At 37.8% G+C, this 11,240-nt stretch overlaps 1 long non-coding RNA gene across 1 annotated transcript in view; it reads right to left on the bottom strand.

The window, feature by feature from the left end:
- Positions 1 to 337: 337 nt before the first annotated feature.
- The window catches only part of LOC135173103 (uncharacterized), a 45,671-nt gene continuing 34,768 nt past the window's right edge, over positions 338 to 11,240 (bottom strand). The window contains exons 2-3 of the long non-coding RNA XR_010301246.1: positions 1,967 to 2,136; positions 338 to 1,858 (exon numbers count right to left, since the gene is read on the bottom strand). This is a non-coding gene — a long non-coding RNA (uncharacterized LOC135173103). The remainder of the gene's footprint in view (positions 1,859 to 1,966; positions 2,137 to 11,240) is intronic.

Here is an 11,240-nt window from a genome sequence, read left to right as displayed (position 1 = left end):
TGGTCCATTTTATCTTGAACTGGCAAATCTGGCAAACAAATTATGTAAAATTCCTGCATCCTCCGCACAGCTCGAGAGATTATTTTCATCGTGGGCTTTCGTTCACTCAGACCTGCGTAATCGTCTGACAGTTGATCGCTCAATGAAACTAGTTGACATTTATTATTCTTTAAAAATTAATGAACAGTATGATAATGACGATGATTTGATCGATTGGGATTAATTCGTTTTCATACATCTTATTAGTAAATAAAAATTCTACAAAATTTTGTTGGAGAAACTACACTTTATTTGAGAAGAATATCCTAATCACTTTCTTAGCTTAGTTAAGAACTAATCAGGTCACAACTCTAACAGTCATAAAATTTCAAATAAATAGCAAATCATCGAACAAACATATCACATTATGTTGCACTCATCAGTCACATACCGTTTGCTCAGTCTAAATATTGAGATAATAGAAAATGTCCTTCAGCTTCTCAAATTGGTCTGCTGATAAACTATTCACATGCTTTGGGTGTCCTTTCATCTTTGGTACTGCTGCAGGCAATCTCAGTAGTTTAAGAGGGAGAGAAGATAACTGAGGATGTACAGATGAAACAGCCTGCCAATAGGTTAGCCGATTAGTGTATTTTTCTACTCGTGAGAGATTCTTGGAACTTCCCGAAGCTTTCTATTCCTTCTTCCTCAAGATGATCGATCAAAAACTCCATCACCCTCTGCATGCAAGCTTGATCCTTTATGAAACGCTTTCCTCTGTACACTGGATGAAGAAAGTTTGTCACCAACATTATTGGAGACAGAAATTGATAAATCTGATATCGAATTCCATCATATGAAGGGTCATCGTCTGACGCCAGCATCAGGCAATCCTCGGTTGCATCAGCAATCGTAGTTCCCTCATGGCATTTTTTCATGAGAGTGTGAAGCGGCTTCAACATTTTCAATGTTTTATTGACCGGCTCTTCAACAGATTCATCAATCAGGATGTTGATTACTTCTTTCCCCAACGTCAATTTTCTATCCCCCATAATTTGTATCATAACTTGGAGATTATTGGTAAAATTTGAGAGCAGGTTCCAATTTTTATAAGAGGAACTGTCTTGAAGATCGTTGGAGACTCCCCCTCGCAGTATCACTTCCTTGTCTAATCCAGTTGTCATAAATTCTTCGAGTACATATCGTACCTTTTCCTTCAACTCTACGTCACGAATACTCATTTCTACTGATATAGCGAATGAGCTATTGCATTGTAATAGCCATACCCCTTCAAGAGATTCTTTTTCAATTAGCTGAATGTCTTGATCGGTGATAAGAGCATATACAGAGACTCCAAACTTCGTGGTAGCTAAATGAATTGCTTCATTGAATATTGCTGATAAATTCAATCTCATCCTGTAAACATCCCAAGTTTTTAAATAATCTGTCTTTTGCTGAGAGTTCAAAAACCCAATTACGTGAACCTTCGATTGAATTTCTGTCTCTGTAATGCTCAATATTCCTTCCGAAGTGGGACGTACTGAACGATTGTCGGTTAGTTCAGTGTGGATGTTATCTAGCAAATGCCCTGAGAGTAAAGTTGCAGGAATTGGTTTATATGAAGGACGTAAGTGTGCTATGAGATCCAGGAACATCTTTGATTCGACTGCCTCAAAAGGAATATTACATCCATAAATAAATTTCCCAAGAGCAGTATCACGCTCTACTTGAGTATGGAGGACAGGAAGCTGGAGATGTTTTTTTCTCGATCGATACCGCGGATAGGGACTGGATGTTCGAATTCTCATCTGGTGATTGATTTGACTTCTGTCGATTTTCAGAGGGATTTGAAGAGCCTCTTGCCTTTCTGCATGTGTTTCTATTGGGGTAAGAAGTGATTTTAGCAATGCCACTAATTTTAATCAATTTGAACCGGAGCTTTTTGCCCTTTAATATCAAAGATTGAATATAGATTGAAATCACTCACCTGTGAATTCTTAGTCTCTCCTCTGCCGTATTGGACAAGTGATCTTTACAAATCAAGCAGTACGTCACTGTTTTTCCATTCAATTTTTGACGCTCGAATGCGCCATTCTCCCAAAAATTGTGGAGTCGTCGTCCACCTTTTTTCATCATTCAATTGGATGGATGAATTGACTACAACGAAATGATGTTCTAACTAAATTACAGGACACGGTTTCTTTCATCGGCATTCACATGTCTCAGGGGGAAATGAACAACTGATTTGGGGATTTTGCTGTCTCGCCGAGTTACTAGGTTCAGGTTTGGCGCTTGACAGTGTGCGGAACGGGGAAATGAAATACATAGCATGTCGCGAAACATATGAAATTGACTTTTCATCGAATATTTTAACTCTCATCAGTGCAAAAACATGTAAATTCCATGCGACACGGCGTGACGTATAATACGTATTTTACGTTGTTGTATGAAGTGTATATTACTTTTTATACGTTTGAAAAAGGTGAAAACGTAAAATACTATGTATTTTACGTGACGTATTTTACATGCCCAACCCTGCTCCTGAGGTAGACTTGTGATCGAGATTGCCGGTAGGGCATCGGCCAAGAAAGGGCTTTGATTATAAATGTCCATCCCTAAAGTCACTGACTGAGGCCTAGTGCTACCGGATATACATACGCGACACCTACCCCTCCACTTTTTCTAGTAGTAGTCGTAGTAGCTAAGAAATGCAGAGTGCGTTGCAATCAACGAGACAACAAAAAATGCTCGCCCAAAGCATTACCATCTGGCCTGTTACCTCAAACGCAAAAGATCTATTGAGTCAGCCGTTTGTAAATGTGATCATCCTAGCGAAGACCTCTATCATGTTCTCTGGGACTGTCAGCCCAAAGATTTCATGATCCATAGCCTTCTATCGTTCATACACTCTTCACCATACTAAAATCAATTTTCAAAGACCTGAATCAAAAATGTATAGTCACCATCCATAAAGTTCTTTAAAAATGTAATGTAAATGTATAACTGATTGACTACCGAACATATTATTGAGAAAAACAAAATTTTCCAACTACAACAAAAATAATTAAGAAAATACGCGTATAGGAATGGTCCAGTATTCACATTTCACGTTATGAAATTACCAGAATCAATTCGTGCCGAAGCAGTCATTCTCTTCTGAGGGTTTATACTTTAAATGAAAAAAACATTTTTATGGACTGGAAATCTAAGAAGTGTGAGTATGGTGTTTAGGTTTGATTTCAAGTAGGTAGCCAAAATGGAATAAATAGGACTCTTTGAGAGCTTGTGACTAAAAGGTCAAGGGTGTTGTTTCCCTATGTAAATCTAGTTAGTTCCTCTAAGGAATCGGTACAGAGCGGATGTGTCGTCCAAGCACAATTATTTGAGTTAATTAATAAAGTAGAGAAATAGTTTCAATTATTTCCACAATTATTATTTCATATAACCCATTTCCAATAAATACAAAAATTATTAAACATGGAGGTAGTGTATATTACATAAACACATTGTTTTTCGTTTGCTAAATTTCTGCGGACTTAAACTTCCACTCTACTAGTTTCTACTTTTTTTCCATGTGGGACGCTCTGGTCACAGGACCAGCACAGAGACGACGAGCCCAGAGACGTCAGTAATTTTCCTTCAACTGTGGAATTTGTTATAAATTCTCCCATTATTTTCCAAATCAATAACAATCATTTCAACTTTTTACATTGTTCACTTGATAATCGATGTGGATCATGAGTGATAGCCTCCTTTTCCTTCAGTGCCGGGAAATTTGCATTTTCCCGGCAGTAGTGAAACTCACTCATTGTAAATGTCACGTTACGTCGATATTCATTCTAGTATGTGAATTTCTCGCCTCGAATAAATGGCGATTATAGTAACCAAGGAGGGATAAGCAGGCTTTAAGCTCAATTATCGCTACTAATATTTATTTTTACAATATTTTTTAATGAAAGTAGGTTGGTTAAGAAAATTGGGCATGCATTGAATTAATTTTTCTTTACCTTTTGCTTCCGAATGGAAGTTTTGTGATCGTCCGATTTGCGGATTTTCTAGTGTTCCTGGGAAATTATGTAGAATGATCTGTTTTTCATTATTATTTAAAGTATCTAAACCATGAGTTTTGCGGTATTTACACATAAGATTTCTTATACTTTGACATTAACCCTAGCCAGGTATTGGTCAATTATTTTTTAGCAGTTTTATCTTTAAGACTCTGATATCATATGGTGGGAACATAAGTTGTCTCATTCACTAATTTTCTAATTCTATGCGCTGATAGGCATATCTAGGACGCTGTCATAATATGTGGTTGACATCTTCCTCGGGGTCACCACATGGACACTCTGGAGAGTTAGCTGTATAGACTCTGTCCAAATTATAGCGGTTTGACCACGTAATGATCCGTCGATCGAGATCTAATTTGTCAAATCGGGGCTTTCTTCTTCTTTTCTAGTACCATTGAAAGCATTCTATCTCCTTATCTGATCTTATTTGGTCCACTTTTTGGTCAGTTAGTTTCCGACATTCGGTTCTAAAAGTTTCCCCAAAGTCTCTGTAAGGGATGTTATTCCTCTCTATTTACTCCCTTGCACCCTCGCCATCAGTTCCTTTTCGGTCGCCCAATATTATCGAATGATTGTTAATAATGGACCGATACAATGCGATATTTGTGTTTATAGTTTGAAGTTATTTGAGCTTATTATGGTAACTTACATCAAGTGATTGAAGCAAAGTGTCAATAAATGGTTTTTGTTTTTTTTCTTCTTTATATTATTTCTATCAGTTTTTTTACAGTATTGAGCTTCTGAGTTTTTATGTCGTTCAGTGAATTCTATGATGCCAAATTAGTTCATTATGTTACAGGCAACGCCTGTTTTGAAAATCTCTATTTACACTTTTCGATTGTGAGGCGACAGCACATGGAAACTTTTTGTGAATTTTTCTCAAATTTTTAATAAGTTTTCCCCACAACCCACGATGTTTAAAGTTCGAAGATAATATCTGATATTTGAGGTAGCAGCAATTTGCGATTTGCGATGATGTGGTTGAAAAAAAGTCAATGTACTCTATGGCGGCCTCTCGCTAGGTAATAAAAGCTCGACTCCGCTTCCCTAACCTAAGAGAAAGCAAGACAAGAAAAGTTCTTCTGAGTTTTCTAGCAATTTTTCCTTTTTATAATGAATCAAGCCTGAGTTCAATGATTTGCGTTTTGACTCTTGGTTTTTCTCTAACTCAGACATTTCAGTGAAATAACTGAATGAAAAGAAAATTAATAGTCCGGTAGTTCCAAGCTGACAGCTATTCGAGCGATGAATCATTATTTTTCATGAAGAGAGTTACTCTTGTATCCACAGTTCTTCATTTGCCATCTGTTTCTGAACCATTTTTTGCAAATATCTTGACAACTATCCAACTGATTTCAATTGCTTAGCTCTCAAAATATTAATCTCGATATACTCTACATCAATGAGTTCCAATTTATACAGGGTGTCCCAGAATTGCACGTCCAAACTTTAAACTTAAGTTGGGGGTGAAATTCTGGATCGAAAAGTCCTGAGCGACTTTTTGATCAGATGCACCCTCTTCAAGTTATTGAGGGTTGAAGTTGGACGAATCAGGGGCGTGGAATACCCAGTCGCACGTCGGTGAGAAAAACATGCGAGTGTAGTGGTGTCCCCACCATACCGTACTACTCCCCTGCAGCGGCAGAAAGAGATGACTGGCGGCGGAGGGTAAGAGGAAGGGGAGGGGAAATAAAAAAAATGAACACCCGCCCGCTACATAATAGTAGATTATGACATGAGGACGATAGGTGGAGGATTGTGAGAAGTGTGAAGTTTGCAGCACGAGGCGTGACAAGTCGCAGTCGAGGCGAGCCGGAGGCTTCGCCCCCCCCCCCCCCCAGCGAAAAACAGAAATAGACTTATTTAAAAAAAAATTATTCTTTAGAAAAATACATAAACAATATCAACTAAAGAAAACGAATCTTAACGTTTTGCTTAGGTTCTATTGTCCATGGTTGTGTTCATCGAAAGAAGAAATCATACGATTGCAAAATTTATTCACCAAAAAACATTTTATAATTTGTATCAATTTAATTTTATAAAATTTTATAATATTGAAGCATTATTAATCTTTTAGTATTTCGATTAAGATTCGTTTTCTTTAATTTATCTTGTTTATGTATTTTTCCAAAGAATAATTTTTTTTTAATTAAGCCTAATTCTGTTTTTCACTTTTCATCTTAATCGAAATACTAAAAGATTAATAAGTGCTTTAATATTATAAAATTTTATAAAATTAAATTGATACAAATTATAAAATGTTTTTTGGTGAATAAATTTTGCAATCGTATGATTTCTTCTTTCGATGAACACAACCATGGACAATAGAACCTAAGCAAAACGCTAAGATTCGTTTTCTTTAGTTGATATTGTTTATGTATTTTTCTAAAGAATAATTTTTTTTTAATTAAGTCTATTTCTGTTTTTCGCTGGGGGGGGGGGGGGGGCGAAGCCTCCGGCTCGCCTCGACTGCGACTTGTCACGCCTCGTGCTGCAAACTTCACACTTCTCACAATCCTCCACCTATCGTCCTCATGTCATAATCTACTATTATGTAGCGGGCGGGTGTTCATTTTTTTTATTTCCCTCCCCTTCCTCTTACCCTCCGCCGCCAGTCATCTCTTTCTGCCGCTGCAGGGGAGTAGTACGGTATGGTGGGGACACCACTACACTCGCATGTTTTTCTCACCAACGTGCGACTGGGTATTCCACGCCCCTGATTCGTCCAACTTCAACCCTCAATAACTTGAAGAGGGTGCATCTGATCAAAAAGTCGCTTAGGACTTTTCGATCCAGAATTTCACCCCCAACTTAAGTTTAAAGTTTGGACGTGCAATTCTGGGACACCCTGTATACCTCATCGTAGGAAATTTCGCAATTCAAAAAAATTGCCAATTGAAGACATCACCAATACAAAATTTTGATTTCAAAGATTGACATTTCAATAAACAAGAGCACAAACCCTCAGACATAGATAGTAAAATCTTCTCCTTTGTCCCTCAATGTCTTCTACATATACAAACAGGCACGTAAACTCCTCTTTTCTTGTTTTTCTGCATATCAATTAATATTTTCTATTACAAAATTATATATCTGTATAATAATATTATATATTATAAAGTATATTTATACATTATTATCAAAAAATATACAGAGTGTTCCATACACAGAGAGTAAATATTCAGAGTGACCTATTTAAAACAATCCACCTAAACATCTCCTGACCTTTGATAAAAGGAGAAAAAAATTGCGCAAATATATGGGGAGATTTATGCGCTCATGAGTTCATGAGTTGTTCAGTGTTGCCATCGTTGACTTCCAACATGAGTATAAACATGTTTGCGCTATTTTTTCTCGTTCTTTTAGCCCAAGGGATAGGAGCCGACTTTACCTCCACGTGGTGCAACCCGGCTTCCGCTAAAATAGTGAATCTTCAGTTTGATACCAGAACTCATTTTCATCGCATTTTGTGGGTAAAAACGCAGGTATGGACATGAATTATAAGATATCTGAAAACAACTCGGTCGTGAAGTGGTAAACTAGGATAAGTGCATTTTTTTTGAAAATGGGTTTTTTGTTTAAATTGAAGCATAACATTGTTCCGGAGGTCCTCACAAAAGGATTTAGCTGAAAATCAATTTTTGGTGCCAGTGTCGAACAAAAATGAGGAGGATAAGTGACATTATGACAGCGCAAATGAAGATAAGTTGACATATCCTCGGAGGTTGAGTTGCTGGGACAGGATAAGTTGACTTATCTTACTATTTTTACACGACTTGCTGTATTGTTTGAAATCAACTTAAAGCGATCCTTGGCGTAGTTCGTTGCGTGCTTGCCTCTGAAAACAAGCCGCTCGAAACAGACCTGGTTCACATCCAGCACTTGACAATTTATTTAAACAAATCAACAATAATTCGTTGGGGATTCCGGGACAGTAGTTAGAAATCACATACTGAGTTTTCCGGCTTATGAGTCGCACTATTCTCGCAGCAGAACCTCCAAGAAATTTCTACCTTCTCACTTGACTCGGACTCAGATGGTTAAACTGTACAAGGAAGCATATCCTGATCAAGCTGTTTCAAGATGGTCATATGAACAAGAGATCAAGGCGCTGGGTTTATCATTCAAGGAACCGAAAACTGACACGTGCAGAACCTGCGATCAATTGCAGATTCAACTGAAATCAGCTACTACCGAGTTAGAGAAGACTTATGCCAAGGAACAACTGAAATCTCATTTAAATATGGCCAATGCACCATACAACATGAAAGCCACTGACAAGCAAATCGCCAAAAGCAGTGACGAGAGAATAATTGTCACGACGTTTGACCTAGAGCAGTGTTTTTACAGGGATCTTATTGTTGATGCCGAGGATAACCCCCTAACGGATCCAGACATTATCTCATCAAGTGAAGACAATGATTAAAAAGGGGTAGATATGATCAGTGTAACACAATTGAAATTGCAGTGTAATAAATACATAAATAAAATTTTTCGTACACAATTCGACGGAATTTAGTAATTGATTATTGCCCTGACAACAACTAGAGGATAAGTCAACATATCTCTTTCCATTTTTATTGCCGAAGAAGATAAGTTGACTTATCTTTTGTTGCCAATCATGACAGTGAGGATAAGTGCGTGAATTAGGCGTCAAATCTAGTACAAAGGCTTGGTGCCATCGTTATTAACAAATAGTAGAGCAATAAATAAATATCCATCATTAGATGCGTGAAAATCCTCCTTACAATGCTGCAAATCGTTTTTCAGCTCTCCTGAAAAATTTGGATTTCTGCACTTATCCTAGTTTACCACTTCACGACCGAACTCATTAAGCCGAACAAATTTCATTGGGGTGAAAAATACGATTGCCACTTAGAAAACAGCTCCTTATGCTTGCAGCTTGCAAGCATGAGCCCCTCCAGAAGATACTTAGGTGGATTGTTTAAAATAATACGCCCTGTGAATATCATAAGAATATATATATAGTGCCGAATGAAATAATAGGATCAAATTTCGTTACACTCATTTTTTTAGGGGATTTTAAGATGCAATATTATTTGTGTCTCGCCTTTTTCAAAGAGGCTTTCGGATTTATATGATTTATTACCTCGCTACATTCATACTGACGGCACTGCATGCAGAGTTTCATACAAGAAAACCTCAATTAACAGAAAACTCTGTCCAATTACTTTTATAGCACCTTTGCGGCGAGGCTTCTACTCGCTAATGACATCTTAAAATTTAGTGTTGTCAATTATGGGGCCGAATTGACACCCCAACGCAGGTCGCCACATGCTCCTCCTATACTTTAACCGCTTACAACTACTCGTGTCGTAATTGTAATGTAATAATGGGTATAATTGCACAGTAATTGATCACCAATTGAATAAATGTGTCAGGTGTCATACGTCGAATAACAAAATAGTTGCACGAAATGAAATTGTCCCCCTACATATCTAAAATCACAGAAAAGTACTGGAGCATAACGAACAGTCACAATAGCACCGAAATTAAATTCATGTGGATTCCGTCGGTCTGTGACATTGAGGGAAACGAAGAAGCCGACAGGCTAGCGGCTAACCCGATAGATAAATTCGCCGTTCCCTTCACAGACTTCAGAAACTGTTTCAACATAGACGAAGTCACTAGCACAAGAAATAAGATCCTGGCACAGGCTACTGACATTAGCAATAAGAAAGGCGCCAAATATTTTGAAAAATTCCATAAACAATCTTCACACCCCTGGTTTAAAAAATGTAAACTCCCCAGAGAAGCTATTGTTAGTGTAAATCGGGTAAGAGCGGACAACCATCTAGGAGCGTCTCTACACCGCGTCGGAATCATAAATGAACCGAACTGCTCATGTGGAGCAGAATCTCGAGATTTTAATCATATATTATGGCAGTGCCCGAATTTTGGTAATCAAATAAACAAACTGTTAACCTGACTGAAAAGTTCCGTATGCACTCCTCCGTACACAACGAACAGGTTTGCAAATGGAACGGCGCAGGTAGGAATCGCCAAGCTTCACGCCCGGGCCAACCGTGGGTTAAGCCCGGCTGACCAAGGTTTGGTAATCGTAGACTCAACCAGGTTTGCTATCACCAAAGAAAGCCCAGGATTGGATCCTTCCCTCATATCAAACCTGGGTACCAAGCTTGTGCCAAGCCTGGGAAAAGTCTGATTCATTCAGCTTTGGTTCATAGCCTCTCCACCAGTCCTGGGCCCAGCCTGACGAACTGGCGAAAATTTATTTCTTTTTAACTAGGCGGCATGCTGATTTTACTTCCACGTAAAACCAAAGGGTGGCAATGTCCTATGGTATTATGCCTAATTGTTAACCCCATATTGTTCCATAAGTGTAAAGTAAGTTTGCGAATGCCACAGGGTATCTGGTTCATTTGTCATTTATCTGGATATGTTGAGTACTATAAACTGTTTGAATAAACATATTTACACCCGAAAAATTGTTATTCATTATTGTGCCATTCCAGGAAATTCCAATACAAATTACATTCTAACCTTGACCAACCCTAGGCATTTTTTAATATATGAGCCTGGAACGGCGCTGGTTCGAAGGCCTGGACCAGCCTTACTGAGTTAGCTTGGGCCACCCCTCGTTATCGGGCCTGGCCCCACGTTACATTCCAATGCTCATTCACTATTGATCCAAACTGGGATGCCAGGCTTGGATTTCCTACCTGGGGGATTACAAATATATAGAAATAATCTGCCACTATCTAAAAGAATGCAATTTAAGAATCTACAACCACACCGACAGTGTAAATAAATCTTACATGTACAGATTTCAACACTTCAAAGAATAAAATAAAAAAAGAGAAATTGTCGAGGAAAATTTTAACATTAGCAGTGGATAAAAGACATGACATCACAGCCAAGCAAAAATATCAATGACATCACTGAAAAAGTTGGTGAGCAAAATTCTTTTGTTTTGAAATTTCAGGTTTGTAGAAAAGAAGCGGAAGGCGAGTGCTGCCCTTTTCGCAAGTGTATTATGATCAGGGCTACATGAGTTACGTATAATACTTTATATCGCAAGAGTGACAACAATTTATTTTATCATATTAGTCGCCTAATTCGGTAAGAATTCAATGGATTTAACCTGAAAAACACGTAAAGTTACTATTTTATTAAAATAATATAATAATACCATGCGGACATATACCA

The sequence above is a fragment of the Diachasmimorpha longicaudata genome, chromosome 2 (assembly GCF_034640455.1).
Source record: "Diachasmimorpha longicaudata isolate KC_UGA_2023 chromosome 2, iyDiaLong2, whole genome shotgun sequence".
Lineage (NCBI taxonomy): Eukaryota > Metazoa > Arthropoda > Insecta > Hymenoptera > Braconidae > Diachasmimorpha > Diachasmimorpha longicaudata.
This window is presented reverse-complemented; position numbering and strand designations above follow the sequence as displayed.